Genomic DNA, 19,763 nt, shown 5'->3' on the forward strand with positions numbered 1-19,763 from the left:
TATATGCATGTAGAAAGTTAGAGACTGGTGGGTAGAAGGCAAGGGACAGGCAGAGAATAAGATAGGGATCCAGAAAGGCAATCAGGCCTGCAAAGCCTATGGTGTCTGTTTCCCTCACTGGATCCCTGGTGACAGACCCCAGCCTGAGGAAACTCTGTCTATATTAAGCAGAAGCCCTGTCCAAATTAAGTAAGGCCACATCATACTTGAGTTTTGACTCCCACTGGAACTGTCACTGACTTCAATCACAGGCCAAGTCCCAGGTAACAATCCCTGCGTTCCCCAGGCAGGAGGAGGAAATCTGTGGTAGACTGCATCATTGCCACCAATTTTCTTCCCCTCCTCTGCCTGTATCCACATCCTTTGCCATGTGACCTTGCAGCCCCTCTTACTAGTGGTAGAGTGGACTTTCCCACCCCTTGACTTTGGACTTGGCTTGTGACATACCTTAAACAGTGGGATGTTAGCAAATGTGCCACAGAAGTTTGAAATATGCCTGTGTGTTTGACTCATCTCTTGGTATTCTGCCGTCACCAAGAGAAGAACATGCTCCACTAGTATTCCAGTATGGTATGGATGGGAAACCGATGGGGCAAACCTAGACTCAAACTTCAGATTGGAACTAAGCCCAGCTGGGCTCAGCCATGGTTAGCCAAGTAAAGCTGATCTGCAGACATGTAAGCAAAAATAAAAGACTGAATTTCTTTTAACTTTTTACTTTGAACCACCTCTATTACATAAAAGTTGTGAAAATAGTACTGAGTATCCATATATCGTTCACATGGCCTTTCCTAATGTTAATATCTTACATAGCTATAGATAATTATCCAAACTGGGAAATTAATAATACCATTAATCAAACTAAAGGTCCTTTTCAAACCTTACCAGTGTTTCCACTAATGTCCTTTTTTGTTCCAGGATCCCATATGGCTTTTGGTTATTTCTCCCTAAAGTCCTGTGGTCTGCAACAGTTCCTCAGTCTTTCCTTATCTTTGATCCTGACGCCCTTGAGGAATACTCACCAGTTTATTCAGCACTGCTTGGTGTCTTCTCATGATTAAACTGAGGTCATACACTTTTGACACCACAAAAATAATGCAATGGTATTCTCAGTGCATTGTATCACAAGGTTTGTGATGTCAATATGTCTTCTTACTGGTGATACTGGCCTTGATCTAAGAAAAGTAATCTCTACCGAGCTTTTCCAATGTAGTAAACAAAAATAATAGCAAATTACCAAACTATGGATAACAATTCAGTAGTTTCTCAAAAAATTAAACAGAGATTTACTGTATGAACCCAGCAATTCCACAGTTAAATGTATACCCCCCAAAATTAAAAACATATGTTCACATAAAAACTTGTATATAATGTTCATGCATTATTTACAATAGCCAAAATGTGGAAACAACCCAAATGTCCATCAACTGATGAATGAATAAACAAAATATGGTATAGCCATACAATGGAATACTATTCGGCCATTAAAAGGAATAAAATATTGATATATACTACAACATGGATAAACTCTGAATACATTATGCTAAGTGAGAGAAGACATATACAAAAACCTACGTATCATATGATTCCTTTTAAATGAAATGTTCACAATAGACAAACCAAGAGACACAGTAGATTAGTGGGGGTCAGAGGCTAGGGGAAGGGAGGAATGGGGAAAGACCATTAATGAGTATGTGGTTTACTTTGGAAGTAATGACAATGTTCTCGAAAGAGATAGTAGTGATGGTTGCACAATACTGTGCATCTACTAAAAACCAAAGAATTGTTAAAAAAAAAAAAATCATGGAGGAAAAACTTTGCAATTATACAAATCTCTTTTCTCTTCAAACCACACAAACAAGGGAATCCTTCTGCAACCATTACCACTGTAGTGATGATCTAATGCCATTTTCTACTTCCCTCCTTCCTTACACATTAATTGAAATTTCATTGCAAGGAAAAACTGTCACTCCTCCATCTATTTAATTACTTATACCAGTATGAACTCATGGATATTTTATTCCTTGAGTTATACTCCAATACTATCATTATTTATTTTGTTGCTCAAATTTTTTTAGCTTTGGCAATTAGGAGCTCCTTTAGGCTGGCTCTTGTGTTCCTTTAACAAGTCTCTTCCCTGCATCATTTTCCTTTTTCAAGTATTTCCTTATTTTCTGGTTCCATAAGATGTTCCTACTTCATCTTGTATTTTCCTTCCCCCAGCCCTGGAATCAACTACTTCCCAAGGAACCTTGGTTTCTTTTATTGAAGAACAGTGTTTAGAAACCAAGATCTGAGTGCTAAGTGTGCCCATTACTACTAGGGTATTACTTACTCTTCTAGACCCTTTCAATGGACAGAGCTAAGAAATTTGTGTGTGTGTCTGTGTATATATATATATACACATACATACTTCCGTATCTATGTGTCTGTATATATATTTAAAAACTATAAGTTTACACTCATATCTCAGATTCCAGTCTAACACCATAGAGTTCATTTGTCTCCCCACTTTCCTTGTTTGTAACTTTTTTCCCCAACAGTGAGAAACCTCTTATTATTTGCAATATATTTACAATTCTAGTATACATAAAAGCTAGTTTCAAAGTTGCTAACTCATATCCATGAGAAACACATTTACCAAATTAGATCACAGCATTTATGTACAGTTCTATTGTCTCTTGTTTTACAGTATCTGTCTTTAGTTCTATGGTATCTAGTCAAGATATGATTTTACAAAGTCACTTAGGTTAGTTCTTTTCTTCCCTACTCCTTTCAGTATGTTTCCTATTAATAATACTTGATCCATTTGTTAGTGTCTGTATTCCATTTTGGGGTTCCTACTCCTCCCACATCTTGGTTGGTTTAACTGTTTATTTGAAGGGCATCTGAAGCGTATGTGGACTATCACTACAGTTCTAAGAATCAGAAATTACTGTTATTTTAAGCTGAGTTTTGAGATGGTTTGTTTATTGTGGCAATTCATTCTAACGGTCCTGAAACAAGGAAATTGAAAGTGTCCAATATAAAGACCAATTCTTTTTTCTGAAATTATATAGTTTCTATATCTTTTTATAGTTAAAATATCCTTTTATGAGATAATGACGATGATGGATGATAGTGGGTTGTTTCTATGTTAAGGGCCTTAACTCGGCAAAATAAAAAAGTTGGCCTCTGGTTTCCAAAATTTTCTTTTAACGTTTTTCTGATCCATGAAACAACATAGCCTGGAAACTACCCATCTAATAATGTTTGAGAATTATTCCCACTGTACATTTTAAATGAGTGAATTTTATGGCATAAATTTTACCTCCTTAAAGAAGTTTTGAAAATTCATTTCTTAGGATAAAGCAGTATCTTCTCCTTTTGAATCTCGAAATAGCAATTAGTCTATCAGATGCAGTCCAAGGTGACAGCAAGTCTTTCTAGGGTCCAGTATACAGAGCTAAGCTGACAGCCCCAGGAGAACAAGTTCTAGGCAGAGTAGGAAGAAAATGGGCCTACAAAGCCTGAGGCCATGAAGCACCTGAGCAAAAGAAACCCTGGTAGAAGGGAGGGTAAGAAACAGTGACCCAAGGGTAAAAGCCAACACACATGCTTATGAGGCAGGCAAGTAAGAGAGATAAGTGAGGAGGGCCATCTGTAAGACAACAGGGAGTGGTGAGAGCTGAGAAAAATGCCCCCTGAAACATTCAAATTTTAAAATACAAAAGCCAAAGAAAACACACCCATAAATGAAATTCAGCCCACAGCCCATTTATGATTGCTGGAAAAGTTTCACCTGCTGACAAATTTTGTCTGAATCTTGGTCCCAAAACATCCCAGGGCCTAGTGATTAAAAATCTGCCTCTCTGGGACGCAGAGTGGCAGGTTCCATGTAGCAACCACAGTGACTGCCCTGATTCAGTGGAGATAGGGCCAACTGAGATGGGTGCCACAATGCTCTTGTTTTAGCCTTGGCATCAGATGCTTCAGTGGTTATGTGGCTTTGGGAGGGGCAAGACATATGGGGTGTCCTCTGTAGACTCCTGCCTGGAAATCTCCTCTTCCAGGGACTTCTAAGCTCTTTCAAGTCATATCTAGACACAATGGCAAAAATTGAGGGCTGCTCTGGCCCTGCCACCATGAACCCTGGAACTTGGCTACCCACTGTCTTTGAGGGTCCGGTGAATTTAGCCTGGTGAATTCCTTTTTCTGTCTGAATCTTCAGGTCTTTGTGTCAAATAAAAAGAATCTATCATGTCTGCTTTCCCTAATGTGTTAAGATTGTTGTAAAGAACAAATAAGAAAACACTGGATCAGTGCTTAGAAGTTAAAAGTGCTTCAGGAAACAAAGCCCCAAAAAGGTAAATGTCAACCAGGATGAAACAAAGACATTTTATTGACCAAGTCCTGTAGGTATATGTTAACAAGAGCAAAAATTCCCAATTATGCTAAGTTTCTGAAGGACAGGAACCAATTACTCGTGCCCGCAGCTCAGGCTCAACTCTAGGCACACAGTAGGCCTTCAGAAAGGTCAGCATGAATACCAGTCCCCTGTCCCCATTCTCCCCAGACCAAAAGGAATAGATGGACAGGAAGCAATGTCCTCACCTCACTGGGGCCTCCAAACTCCAAACCAGGGCTGGTCATAGCTGAGACTTTATAGGCCCAGTTGCCATGACTACCAGAGCCCTCTCCAGCTTTTTTACTCAAAACTCCCAAACGAGTCCTGACAAAATCCCTGCCTCACACAAATGAGCATCTATCCTGATTCTAAGGCAGGACTTAAACTGAACCAGTAACAACAAAAAAAAGTAGACGAACCTCTCTCGGGTGCTAAACTCTGAACCAATGCTTAATGTTATTTTTTTAAGGAAAACACAAATAGAGTCCTTTTTTTAAACAGAACATATAGTGAACCAGTCTAGATTGTAGTTGTATTTATGCATTTTCTAAAAGAACTAAACAATGACAAGAGAAATAAAAATATTCTCCAAACTGACTTTTCTCTCTTGAGTCACAGAATCTAGAATGTGGTCAGGGCCTCAGGAGAGTTCTCCAGCTCGGCTTCCAGGCAAGGGCGGGAATCTCTCACCTGCATTAAAGCCCCTCAGAACATCAGACTCCAATTTTCCTTCGCAAACAGCCACCCTGACAGCTCTTACCACCCTCCAGAACTACCCTCTAAAATCTGATCTGCTGTGACCTCACCAGCGTCTCCTTTGCAGGCCTCAAGAACAGACAACAGCTGGTCACCAAACTCTACATGCCAAATTTACAAGAGCAGTGCCCTTCAAGGACAAGGACTAGCAATGCTACTTGGAAGATTTCAGGTGTTACAGTCAGACAGGTACTCTGAACAGCCATGAGGACAAGGGTTCAAAGTAATCATATCTAGGACATGGTAAGCCTCTTCCCACAACTGGCTGGTCTGCAAGCATTTACTGAGGATTGGGCAAGAGGATGCTCTTTCCTAAGCATTCCTTTAACCATAGCTTACTGCGCATCCACTGACAACCACTTACTATACTGGACACTGGGAAGGATACCACATGAACAAGAACAACCGCTGCTACTGAGGAGTACAAAGTAAAGGAGGGAGAGTGATAACAACATTTAGAGTTCCACGTCTGGAGAACATCTTTGAGGCAAGCCTGAACCAAGGGAACGGGTCAGGAACTGGAAGAATGAGACAGTAGTAAGAATAGTAAGGGACAATAGTATTTTGACAAGAAAAACTAGAAATCCTATCATGGCCCCATCTGTCCTCCTTCTTCAAAAGTACCAGAACTTTAAGTATGTGCAGAGACTCCTCCCATCAACCCAGGGAACCTGTCAGAACCCCAAATTTTAATAAAACCAGGTATGGAATAAAGGAGAACAGGGTTGAGGGGACAGAGGGGCTATTTTCATCCAGAGACCTATGATAGGCATCCCACGTGTTTCCTCACCCACTGATTGCCTCTGTTCCCCTTCTATCTCTACCCTCAATGTGTCTCATGCTGCACTGTTAACTTAGAAGAAGACCCAGTGAGACTTATAGGTGCAGCATAGTTCCTTAATCAGAGCACTTAGGCTTTTACATCCATGCTGGAACCCGGTTTTCAATAACTATTAACTGCTGTGGTCTACTAGTTTCTGCCTTTTCTTTCTTTCTTTACTTTCTTTCTCTTTCTTTCTTCCTTTTTTTTAAAGATATGCTCCCTACCTACCCCACAGTCCTTCATCCCCACAAAATCCTGACTATATTCAGACGTTAATCTATTTTCAATTGTGCGTATGTGTTGGGGGTGAGGAGACTGAGAAAAGGCTCAATAAAATTAGAAGAGAAAAAGAATCACCAAGAGATCAACGGCCAGGTAGTTGGAAATAAACCGCAGCACAGCTATAATACTTCCTGCTCTCTAATACCACTTAGGAATTGAGTCAAATAAAACTGCATTTTAAAAATTCTCACTATAATTGGTGTTAACCGTGAGGTACTGGCTTCACTTAATAATGAGGAGGGAGAAAAAATGGCAAATTGGAAGTGAAGGAGTTAAACATGCCTATGTCCCAGGGGTCAGGGGCCTTAGCTCCACTACTGCTCATTTTCTGGAGAAGACTCTAGGGGATTCCAAAGTGCCTCCATTTGCCACCTGGGCACAATTTCATTAGCAGCTCATTAGCAGGAGAGGCAACCATTTCTGACTGTTGTTTTTTATATTTATTGGTTAATTGACACTTTGAACACAGGTTGAGAACCAAATGAAAGTGCTAAAACCACTCAGCCAAATTTAAAATACAAAGATTGTATTCTAAACATACTCTTTATTTTCATTTATTTTCCTCAAACAGAAGTCATAATTTAATAAGGGGGTTGAAAAAGCAAAGTGCCAAGATACTGCACTTTAATTTTTAATCCTTTTCCTCCTACCCCATCAGTTCCCAAGGACCCAGATGTCATACTCAACTCTATTTGTTCTCTTTTATAGCACCTGTTACCTCCATGGCCAAACATGGTTCTATGAATTATTTCAAAACAGTATCAGCCACTCTTGACCTCTACAAACCTGCTGCAAAGCCCCTCAGCTTGGATGCTCACTGCAGTGGAAATAAAGGAAAATCTATAGGTATGAATAAAACAAAATTCTTAGAATTTCTCTCTAGATCAGCTCTAAAGTATGGGACTCAATTCTTTTTTTTTTTTTTTTTTTGGAGGAGGAGGGATAGAATGAAAATCAGAATGAGAAAACAAGATGGAACAACAGATACAGTGCAGAAAGCAGTCAAGGAAACAATTGGTCCCAAGTTCTTCTCCCCGCCCCCATTGTGGGAGGGCATCACTTAAACATAAGCAAATTGAACAACAAAATGAGGTCAGTCACCTGAGACTTCTTTCACCTATCAAAGTGTAATGACAATCCCAATTTGTTGGGATTAAAGTTTTGGATCATCAGCATTAAGAGACCTACTAAGTAATGCTGTGCTTTGCTTTCTTCACCTGCATTAGTTTCACCAGGAGTTATAGCCTTTAGCATCTGGATGACCTGAGAAGTTGTCCAGTCCAGTGATGGAGGACACAGGCTGAGAAAGACCCAGGTTCCAGGCCAAGTACCACCACTTAATAGTTCTCAGATCTTGGGAAAATAATTTCTGTGGCCTATGTACAGAATGGGGCTCAGAGTACCTATTTCATAGGTTTCACAAAGTTCAATGTGAGGAGTAAAAGATAATGCATGTGGGATGCTCAGGGTTGACTCCAGAGAGCTCTTGATAACAGTGTGTGCCTGGCTCTTGCCTATGACTTGTTGAGTTTTCCCAGCTACGAGAAGGGACCTGTGCCATAATATATGGTCAGAGTAAGTGTTAACAGGCTCTTAGTACATACCTGATTGAATTCTGTAAAGCAGAGGTGAGTCCATGATTTTTGTAGAATTTTCATGTCAGACTGCCTCGTTAAGGCTACAGAAATGTTCAATCACAATGATGGCTTCAGGGCATCCAAACTGAGAGAGCAGCAAATGAGCTAGTTAAATCAGGCCTATACCACACTCAAAACACACACTATGGCTTTCCTTGACTCAGGCCACCAGCAGGCCAACAAAACCCATTTATGATGAGGCAGTCTCTTTTCCATTCCCCAAGACATCAGAACAGAAATTAAAGAAGCCATATCCAGCAGCATAACCTAGGCAAACATGGAGAGAAGGATTTAAATGAAAACAATTGCCAACCAGCAACGAAGAAGAAGGGTTTCAGGTTTAATCAGAGGCTTAAGCAAGTTTTGCAACAGTATATCATAAAGCTTATAAAAGCAGGTGCCCTGCTTGCTCTGGCTTTCTACTCCTCAGGGGACTGTGCTGGCAGGTGCCCACCCAAGCATGGGCAAGGAGGCCTGGATGTTTCAGAACGCTGAGCACAAGGTTGGTGCTCCAGCAAACCTGCTAATGTATATACTTCCGACAGGCAGCCTGTTCCACACCTCTACCCCATGTCACAATGGCTGATGCTGCCCCAGCTGCACCTCCCCACAATGCTCCCAATCTTGAGCACCTAATGTGAACTCTGCAACTGTCATTTGATTATGTACACTCTACCCACTATACACTCTCAAGTACCCTACAGGGGTCCAGGCAGTGTTTGGAAGTTCTGGCTTTTGTGCTGCCTCCCACTCATAAGTAGATTCACTCCCTATTTAGTACTTCTGGTCTGGATCTCTTTTGATAGAAATCACCTCCCAAAGCACCATCTCCAGGACATACTCTTTCTACTTTCCATTTTGAATTTAGGAAAGAGAAAGCAAATCTCTCTGAATTCCAGGGACTCCAGCACCATAAGCTAGAAGGGACCTTAGATCATGAGACCTCATCTCCACTGAAAAGATAAATGGTCCCTCCTTGTGCCAGGCCTCCTGCCATTGAAGCCAGGCAAACCATCCCCAAAGACAACTCTGTTGGCATTTCTCTACTTAAAAACCTTCAGTGGTTCTTTGCTGCCCTCCAAAGTACCAATACCCCTGCTGGTGTTCAAGGCATACCTAGTCCAATAAGCATATTCTCTGACTCATCTTCCCTCAACCACTTGTATACCCTGTACTCTGGCCAAATGCATCCCATACTTTCCTTGGTCCTTAATACTGCCTCATTTCACATTTCTTTTTAAAGAACATATATGTGAATGTGGCAGCAGCTAGTTTTTTAATCTATCCAAATCCCCACACAGAAACAGCCTCAGATAGCAAAACCAAACCCATAAACATTTATGTCAAAACTAAGTGAAAAGATACTACGAATCCCAAAAAAGGTGAAGACAAATCACCATATGACATCAGATCTGCATAATATCGGTCTCTATAGATGGGAACACACAGGAAGCAATGAGGTATCTGACAGACTTGAGAAAGGAAAACCCCAGAGCAGTCCACAGGTATTCTCCAGAAAACACGGTAGGCCAGTGGGAGAACAGCAGTTGAAACTAGGAAGGATTTTTGCCAGTCTAATAGTAGGCAAGTACAGGAAACGTGTGATAAGTTCTCAAAAGGCTAGAGCAATCTAGCCCCATTAAACGTAAATTTAATCAACCAGTGTTCCCTATCAGGACTGGGTCCTGCACCTTGGGGAAGAAAACAAAGCCAGAAAATCTCATAGAGCAAGCTGCTAGGTTTTTGAACACTATACGAAAACACCATTTTGGATGACTATGGCCGTCACAGGGACAGTACTTATAATAATCTTCCACAAGGTCTAGTTTCTAAACATCTGGACTTCACAATCTCCTCTATTCTAAGGTTGTATTTTCCCAGGACAAAATAGGGCATGGAGGACTGGCAAGTTGTGATTCCCAAGCGGACTCACCACAAGCAGGCCCATCTATTCTTTTGGACTCTTAACATTCCAAAGAAGTTGGACCCCAGGTCTTTCCAAGGACCTTAATGTCCTGTCATTTAGTCCCTTCTGAAAGTTGCTCAAAAGTGACATATGGGAAACAGCTAATTTAGAGCCCTATTCTTTTAATCTTGGTCAGCCAGACTTTCACAGACATCAGTTTATTTCACTTTAAAATATATTAGATAAAACAATAGTACCAGAGAGTCAGCTTCAAGGCAGCAACTCCCTCTCAGGGGTTCTGCTGACATTTATAAACTGATCCTATTTCTCTCTAGTGTTTTATGTTATCAGCTAAACCCATCAACTTAAATTACTGCCTTGAAACCAGAGTTATCTATTACTCTGGTACGTGTACATTTCTGAAGCTTTGTACCTATATCAAGTTTTGCAAGGGTAGAATATAAGACCATAAATAAACAAATGGAAAACAGAATATGTTACCATTACTTTAGCAACAGGAGCTAAAAGTCAAATAAATGCATTACATGGAAAGCCACTAAAATGGTTGAATATATAGACCTTGGGAACAGCAAAAGCTTGATATTGATATAGTCATTTGCACATTGCCCCAACCTGCAATCAATCTCTGAGCTGTGGTAACTCAGAGCATCTCTATTTAGAAGAGTAAATGATTATTCCTAGGGCCTGTGACAGGGGGGTGGACATCTGAAAAACTGGAGACATGATGTCAAAAAGGTCAGATTTATAGCCCTCTCATTATTTCACCAGTACAATGACTAAGAAACCAATTTCCGTTCAACTGGTATGGCTAATGGTCACTCTTATTCAAAGACCATTGTAACCCAAGTAGAGCAACAAAAGACCTTCCAAAAAGAAATTGAAAAGCAAGTCCCTTCTCAGGATTAATTCTTAGTTCTTTAGCGATCCCCTCCTCCACAATCTAAAAACAAGTTTTTCCCAATTTTTTCTGAGATTTCATCCTGCTAAACACATAATACTTTTATTAGCAAAACACATAATTTCTTGTTTCCAAAATAAATTACTTCAAAATTATAAAAAGTATAAAACTGTGACATATATTTCAATTTCCCCCAAACTTCTATTATCCAGTACTCAAGACTTCCTCATTATTTCACATTTTTAGATATTTTACATATCTAGTCATAGGCATCAGTTAAATGTTCTCCATGTCTTTCAATTACAAGCTCACAGTGGCCAGGGACAGTGATTTTTTTTAACTTGAATTTCCGTACAGTTCCCAGCATGGCAACACGTCCACAGAAAGAACAGTGGCTAACTTCTAAGCTCAGTGGAACGGAAGGGGCATTCTATGATCTACAGAGAGATGATGAAGCTTGTAAGAAAAATTATCACCTGAGAGACCACCCATCAAATGGGACTGATGTTCCTCTGAGCTCTTACCAGCTTTCATAACTGAAATCCTAACAGCCCCAATCCAACGAATGGAGGCCAGAGTTCCAACCTACTATGAAACTCCATCTCCCCAAACTGTTCTTGACTAGATTGTGATTCCAACATAACAATCTTTTTAATTCTCTCTGGCAATTTATTGTTTAATCTCCCTTAGATTTCCCTAACAGCTACCATCATACCTCCTGAGCCCAAAACTGAGGCCTCACCACACATCATGAGGAACTTTCCCAGAAGCCTCTTCTCTGAATAAAACTGCACTCAATCTGAAAGGGCAGAGCAGTGGGCACAGTCCCATGCAGGGGCACTAAAATGGTCACTGATGTGCTAGAATTTGAGAGCTATCAGGGAGAAGCTGCAATCCCAGTACCACTCTCCACTCCACCGCCAAATTCTACTAATCAAAACCCCTTCTTAGAGAGCCATCTCTTTGGATCAAATCTTAAGCTTATTCTAGGACAAATCATATGCTTTATGCTCAAGAGGACAAAATTGCAGGATAAGAGGAGAGGTATATTTATGTGCTTTCCATTGTCCTCATTCCCTCCAACACACCTCAAGCTAAACCCAGAGCAAGGAGGCACATATCTAGAACTGGGATTTGGAAAGATTTTGCATGGGTCCAGTGACTCTCAGTACAGCAAAGATGTCCCTCCAGGGTCACTTGTGCAATGTGGCTATATTTTTCCATGTAAAATCTCACACTCACATTTCTGGGTATATAGTAAACATTATTCGGTTACTATCACTCTGTGTCTTTAATATTTGGCTAACAGCACCTTGCCTAAAAAAAAAAAAAAAATTACAAAGAATTATAGTGGACAAAATTACAATTGACGAAAAGCTTCCCAATCTCTCCTCTAGGATTCTAGGGAATAAACAAATCATCTTAACTCTTCTAGAACCCTTTGGATTTGATTTTCACAATATAGGTTCTGAAAGCCAAGCAACTTCCCACCTGAGCCTCTAGATTTCACCAGACCTACTTTCTCCATGCCTCCCTACTGGAGAAAGTCAGAGCAGCAGAAGGCAAGACCCAACTGCAGAGGCCACCCACATGATCAGGTACAGCTTCTTTGCTGAGAAGCTTAGTTAGCATCACAACCTTCATGTCAACCCTCAACATTCCCAGTGGATGGAGAACCACCACCACATGGCACACACATAAAATGCCAGGCAACAAGAGGAAGAGAACTTGGCATTGTTGCCAGTAACTTAGCTAGTACTTTTCACTTGATGACTTTAAATTAATAAAGTAGCAAAATAATAATGATCATCAAGCAATTATTTAATATACAGTGTAGAAGAGGAAGTTCTATTTCCATATCAGCAGTCAATTAAGGAAGACAAGCATCAGCCATCCACTTTTTAGACATGCAATGTCCAATAGACCTTTCGGTGATGATAGAAATGTTTTAAATCCATACTGTCCATCAGAGTCCAGTCACACATGGCTATTGAGCAATTGAAATGTGACTAATGAAACTAAGAAACTAAACTTTAAATTTGATTTGACTTTAATTAACTTAAATTTAAATTGTCACGAATGGGACCCTTGAGCCCGTGAGCCTTTTGAGCCACCCTTCTCTTGCTTGGGCCTCTTCCATGTCTCAAAGTATACTGTTGCTTTACTTTCCCCTCCAATAAAGCTATTCTTTCCTGCTGTAAAAAAATAAAATAAAAAATTGTCATAAATGGCTAGTGACTACTGTATTAAACAGGAGAGAAGTAGATCTTCATTGCACAAATGGCACATCCCTGAAGTTACTGAGGGCCCAGTCAAACATCAGATGGAAAAGGGCTTTGAGAGTCATGGTGGGTACTACAAACTTAAGCTGGAATCCTGGGGCCTTGCAGTAAAGGCCCCCCTAGGAGACTGAAAACTGATTTATAACACAGCATACCCCCTGCTGGTTACAATTGAGGAGATCCTGAGCCAAGGATTAAACAAGAGCAGTGGCTCTCCAGAAGAGTCAGATAGGAGGCCAAGGATGCATTAATACTATCTCTCTTGTGAGGACAAGAATTATGGGTAATTCCCCCACTCTCCAGAGCTAATTGTTATAGCAGATACCCACTCCCTGAAACAAAAATGATCAAGGGCCATCTCCATAATTAAAAGGGAGGCTGAGTATAATTAAATGTAAATATAAATAATGGCTAAAAACAAGTACAGAAGACAGAGCCCTCCCAAATGACTCAGATAACCAACTCTTTCAGAGACGGAGCGGGTCAGAATGGAAGATAACTTACTAACAAGGGGCAAAGTAATAATGGACTGCCCTGGATTTCTTCATTTAGTGCGAGTAGTAGCAAAAGGAAGTAAATGGAAAATTAAACTCTATGAATAGCTTCTTATGAGACTAATTGAAACCAAAAGGTTCGACAAAGTAAGAAAATCACTATATAATCACTTTATTCATATACAGCCTGGTGGTTTTCTTCTATTTCTGAGGTCTGAAGAAATCATCTCCATTAGCAAATGTGCACTGGCTACATCAACATTTTCTAATGACTGTATTATTCCCCATGCCAACTTCAATGTCCCAAAAAGAGAAAAACTAAAGGGAACATATAGGAAAACCTGGAATTTCTATCTTCTCTCTCATAACCACAACTAACATCTCTGAGCAAGATTCCTAGGCCTACATTCACACTTTTGATCTCAGACAAAAGAACCTGTTACACAACCAAAGGCTACCGTCTTCAGGGAGGGGGTTGACATGTTATTGCACTTGGCAAAAGATTGTGAATGATGTAGTTGTCTCCAAATAAAGCTATACATAAATACAAAACTTGCTGGATACAGATTTTTACCACCCATTGGACACACTAATGAAAACAGTTCAAAAATTCATTAGGTTTTTCATTAAAAAGTCAACGTGTCCATTCATTTTCACACTGCCACAATGTGTACTGTATGAACATAAATGGATCATTCTAGATAAAGAGCTGTGGGCTAAGGTTGTCTTGAAAGATGAAACACTAACTAGTCAGATTGTGCTAAATCCTGGCCAGAGTTTTCAATCTTAATCTGACAACCATTCAAGTCTCTGCCAAAACCAACCTGACATAGATATCAGAGGAAGGCAAGCTAAAAGACAGGCTCTTTCTCCATTCTGCTAAGGGGATTCTACATTATATCTTAGTTAAAACAAAAGAATAATCACTGGATTTGTTTCCTATAAAACAAGTTCATTCAATCCTGCTTTCCTGTATTTTCTCAGATTTTGTTCAGGATCTACATAAGGAAAGGACTGAAAAAAAAACATTTCTACATTTTTGGAAAAAATCTTGTTAAAGACATTGTCCAGTACATAGTTTAATGTCTATTATAAAAATGCTTTTAGATCAGTTCTTACTAGTAGCAGGAAAAAGTTTCTTTCTCATTAAACAGCTAATATAATTATTGGCTATTTTCTTATATGATTATGATTCATTATAGTTCCCTTTTTCTCTTAACTGCCAGGACAATCAGAATTACATTTAACGTTCAGGTGTTATAACTAAAGTAGCCAAGATGGTTATTCTCCCCAATCCCATACCTACAGAGAGTTTATATTAATTTTAATTTATGTTTGAAGTCATATACACACACACGCATAGATATATATAGCTATATATACCTGTAAAGTCATATATATGTATGTGTGTATGTGTGTCTTTTACAAAAAGCTGCATAAAGTCCTTTTAATTAGCAGGCAGCCTCATAAAAGAGTTGTACTACCACACCATGAACACAGCATTAACCACTGTTATCATAATATGGTGTCAATAATAGTTCACTTGATAAATTCTTGTCCTAAGACAGACATTCAAGAGAAATGAGAACAAGCAGGGCAATGAGAAGGGAGTCATGCAACAGGACACGGCATCCCTCAGAAACAATAGGAGGAAGGGAATACCCTCTGAAAGTATATTTGGATTGCAGTATAAATTCTAAACTGGGCAAATATTACTTTTTTACAGATGAGAAAACAAATGACAAAGAGCTCAAGAAACTTGCCCTAACCTTTGGCTCTTTCCACAGTACCACCCTGCTATGCCATGAGCCACTGCTGTGAAGAGCTTTCATAGACCATGTGGATGGCTATAAGAACCACAGACGATAACTCTAGATGGGAGGTATAGAGGAGGTAGGTATAGAGACTATACCTACTAAAAAATGAGATCAGCTCAAGCCATTCTCATTGTAGCCTACTAAGTACGTACCTACTGAATCATAAGATTTCTAACCTTTAAGGATATAAGAGGGAAGAGAGCAGGAAAGAGGTAACTAGCAGATATCAATTACCTCTTGGTGCTAGGCACTGGAATAGCTGCTATATATATATCTTATTTCATTTTCATAACGATCTTATAGAATAGGTATTCCCATTTTACAGACAAGAATACTTTTTTTATACAACTAGTCCAACTCAACAAATATTTACCAAACATCAAATTACCAGGCATTTTAGATCCTGAAACCTACAGCGGTTCCTGCCCAGAATAGCTAATAGTCTGATTTCAAAAGCAATTTTTCCACCACCCAACAATGACTCCCCCTGTCTCTGAGCCAGGCTGAAGACATGTGGGCCTAACAGCACTTCAGAACAACCAAATTCTAACTGTCAGCACCTCTGCTGCCTACTCCCAAGAAAGCAGATTAAGCCAAACAGAAAAGTCTCTGTGTGTTACAAAAGTACCTTTATGCAAAGACCAGAATGTATGCTGATCTATGGCCTGGAAGTACCTGCAAAGCAGACATCCTGAAACTCAACAGAAGGATTGGTGGGCTTGTAAAAATAATGAATTCTCTAGGAGCTAGAGACCTCAGCCCCTTTTCACCAAAAATCCTTCCATTATTTCCTCCAGCCATTCTTGGCAGGCACTTAATCTATACTAATCTACACAAGATATTTTGTATCTCGATGGATTGCTGAACTGAATTTATCTAGTGATAGGTTAGGGTCTAGTTGCTATGTAGGAATGGATTCCTCTAGGGATCAGTAAGAACAAGGATGAGATTTCTAATCACATCCTTATCAATCATAATCATTGGGATCTTAGTCAGGAAGCTGGTAATGAATTAAAAGTCAATTCATCAGCCCCATCAGACATATACCTCCTGCATGAAAAAGGAAGGCCTTCAGTCCCTCCCAAACCACAGGAGCACTAAGGCCCCAGGATATCCAGATTCCTTGGGGCATAGCAGCCCAGCTCAACAAACGCCGATGAAGCACCACTGAGCACTCGGCCAGGCCCTACAGAGGCTCAAGGATTTAAATGATACCAACAACTTTTGATTCAGAAGCAAGAAGAGGTGAATGAGGCAAATCTATAAGCTACTATAACATGAGGCCTGATGTAAGTTTCATGCGGGAGAATGTGATGGCAAGAGGGGAATATGAGTAAGAGCACCTGCCACTGGGGGAAGTTAGGGAGGTGAAAATTAAAACGAATCTCGAAGGTTGGAGAAAACTTTTTTTCCTGATTTATGCTTTATGTTTTCTAATTACTACAAAACTATACGATGGCTATATTTTAAAAACAAACATTACAGAAATATGTAATCATCCTATAATACCTATAATCATCACCATTCTTAAGAATAATGATTAACAGAACAATTTTCCAATTCTTTTCCCCATATACATTCATATACATTACTAATATTTTTTTCAAGAATGGAAGCATACTATATATACTGCTGTACAATATGTTTATCATCTGGCAGTATGCCTTCAATATCATTCCATGTCAGCACATGTACATCTACCTCATTTCTCAACAGTGTCACAGTATTCCACTGCGATGGATATAAATCAATATGATTTTAACAGGTAGAAATTACATAGGCTAGGGGGCATGGGAGTGGGAAAATAGACAAGTGGAAAAGAAGCTTCAGAATGAAAAGTAACATGAACACAGGGAAGAAGGAAAGTCCAAGACACATGAGAGAAATGGAAGCAGTCCCATGGCTAGAAAACGAGGTAAGTGTGTATAAGGTCAAAGTAGGACGTAAAGAAGAAAGAGAGAGGTTGTGGGGCCTCACAATCCAGCTCGAGAAGTTGGAATTTAACTCTCTGGGCAATGGGAAAGTAAGTTCAGTTTCTTCAGGGAAAAATCATGTTACAAAAAGAACAGTGGCTTAGACTGATGCAGTGGCCCATATGTATAGAATGAACCTGGAGGCAGACACACCTAGAGTTGGGGAAACTGGGCCAGGAGCAATAGCTCAGTAAGAAGTCAAGGGGTTGGAAACAAGAGGGAGTAGTGGAGATGAAAATAAGTGATGGGACATGGCAAAGAAGGTGACTGATGACACTGAGAGGAGGGAGAAGAGTAGGGGAGAAATGCCAAAGTTTCAAGGTAAAGTAACTGGGAGAATAATGATGCCATGATTAAATAGAAGAATGGGTTTTGGAGGAAATTCTCATGAGTTTGGTTAAAAAGAGTGTGTAGCATCAGTGGGACAAGTGGATAAATATTGGGCAGTTGAAAATATGGGATGGGGACTCAGAGGGTGAGGCTGAGGCTGGAAACACAAGCCTGGGAATCATCTGCATGGCAATGAGGGCTGGAGCCAAAAATCTTTGAGGCATAAAGCCTCAGAGAAGAAATGATATTTATGACATAATTTATGACATAAATCTGAAAAGTAAGAGGGAGAAAATGAGACAGGAAAGAGGTAAGAATGGACTCTAGTGAAATAACAGATGTAGAAGCAATTTGCCAAGTTTTTCTACATAAATGAGTTACTAAAATAATAATTATATTTATAGCCTTTCTTCCTTCCCCCACCTCTCTTCCAGCTCCTACTCTCCTTCCAGGGCTAGCAATCAGACAAGAACACCAGCTCAGACCCCAGGACTCTATTTCTTCATTCCTAAACCAACATCCTGCTGTGGCCCCACTTCTTTCCCCATATGACAACAAGGTGAGGGAAGCAAAGGGGGAGGGCAATAAACAGTGTCTTGGAAATGAGAGGTGCCATGAGGTCCATGCCGTGTTGGGGAGTCAGTCCACGAGGACACTGAAAGACTCTCAGAACCAATACAGAGCTGATGAGCCACAGGCCTGGCTCCCTGAGGTGTAACAACAGCTTATGGGAAATGGTAGGGGCAATCAATGGACCAGAGTGGCATCATATTGTTTTAAGTTCTGGGGTGGGGGTGACAGAGCAGGTGGGCCTCTGAGGCTATGGAAGGGGGCTGCCAGAAGTAGCGGAAGGCCACATAGTTCTCAAACAATGGGGAGAGGAAAAGCCTCCTCAGGGCAAAGGTTACCAGACCACCCTCTCCATGTCCCAAATGGCTACATGTAGCAAGTATTCAGCCAACCACCCATTTCCAGGTGCCCATGCTTTTTTTTCCTAACAAGGGAGCTAAGGCAGTGGCACTCATGTCTACCATAACTGGGGAACCTCCTTACCCGACCCTGGACCACTGCACCTTTGCTCTATCCTTCACCTTCTCTTTCCATTTCGAGCTATTATTGAGCCTGTTTTCATTATTTATTATTAAGCTATTATTAAGCTGCTACCACTGGAGTGAGGCTCTTCTGAAAAGATGACACAGAATTCTGATCCTCTGCTTCCTGCTGCTACTCTTCCCACAATGGTTCTTTCATTCACTCATTCAGCCAACATTTGCTGACTGCTGACTAGGTGCCCTTTCCTTTTTGTCATTTCTCTGACAAAGAATAGTAAAGTCAAAAACATCATGAAGCACTTTCAAAACCCAAACCACTCCTGGTCAGTTGACTGGTTGAGAATAAAGCCTTTCTAATAAGTGAGATTTCACTCCCATGGGAATACATGTCCATGTCCTCAAATACCAGGGCTCAGCTCATTATACCTGAGCAGTAGAGTATGACTTCTGGTGCCAGCTCCACCAACCCATCCAGTTCCTGTCCATCAGCTCAGCTTCTAAGAACAATTTCCAGGGCAATGAAGGAAAAGTAGTCCTGAAGAAGTCTGCTATTCCCATGCTTTGACTTCAAGCTTTTCCAACTGGGCTTCCAGCTAGATTGCCTATACTGTGGCAGATATGCTCAGGTTCCCCCTTCAAAAAGAGACTTCCATCAGTCAGCAGACAACCTACAGTGTCAGTTCCTTCAGGGTCTGTCTCACTTGCAGAGAGATACTTTGGTTAAGGTCATGACCTTCCGAGACAGCCTGTAACTGGTGACTAAGCCAAGCATGGGTAAAAAACAAACAAACAAACAACGATTTTGGCTAATGTAAGACAACCTGAAGGATAATACTCAACTCCCTACTGGGATGGCCCTGGCTTCCTTGGGCTTGCATCGCAGTTTGACTTCTTACTCTGTCCAATCCTGCTTCCTCCCCTTTTTCACAAGTGTTGAAACCTAATAAATATACTACACTCCAGCATCAGTCTCAGTATCTGCTTTAAGATAAGCCAACCAAAAACTTTTCAAATTTATGAAGCTCCTATACCTTGTGGGTCCAATTTATGCCAGGACCACAAGCTTCCAAGTATACTGTCTTGGAAGAAGAAAGCAGATGCAAGC

General features: G+C 40.4%; 1 protein-coding gene across 9 annotated transcripts in view; it reads right to left on the minus strand.

Annotated features, from left to right (window-relative positions):
- SIL1 (SIL1 nucleotide exchange factor) overlaps window positions 1–19,763 on the minus strand; it is a 168,475-nt gene that overhangs the window by 73,681 nt on the left and 75,031 nt on the right. The window lies entirely within an intron of this gene.

This window comes from Pteropus medius, unplaced genomic scaffold (genome assembly GCF_902729225.1).
Source record: "Pteropus medius unplaced genomic scaffold, Ma_sr-lr_union100, whole genome shotgun sequence".
NCBI classification, from domain to species: Eukaryota; Metazoa; Chordata; class Mammalia; order Chiroptera; family Pteropodidae; genus Pteropus; species Pteropus medius.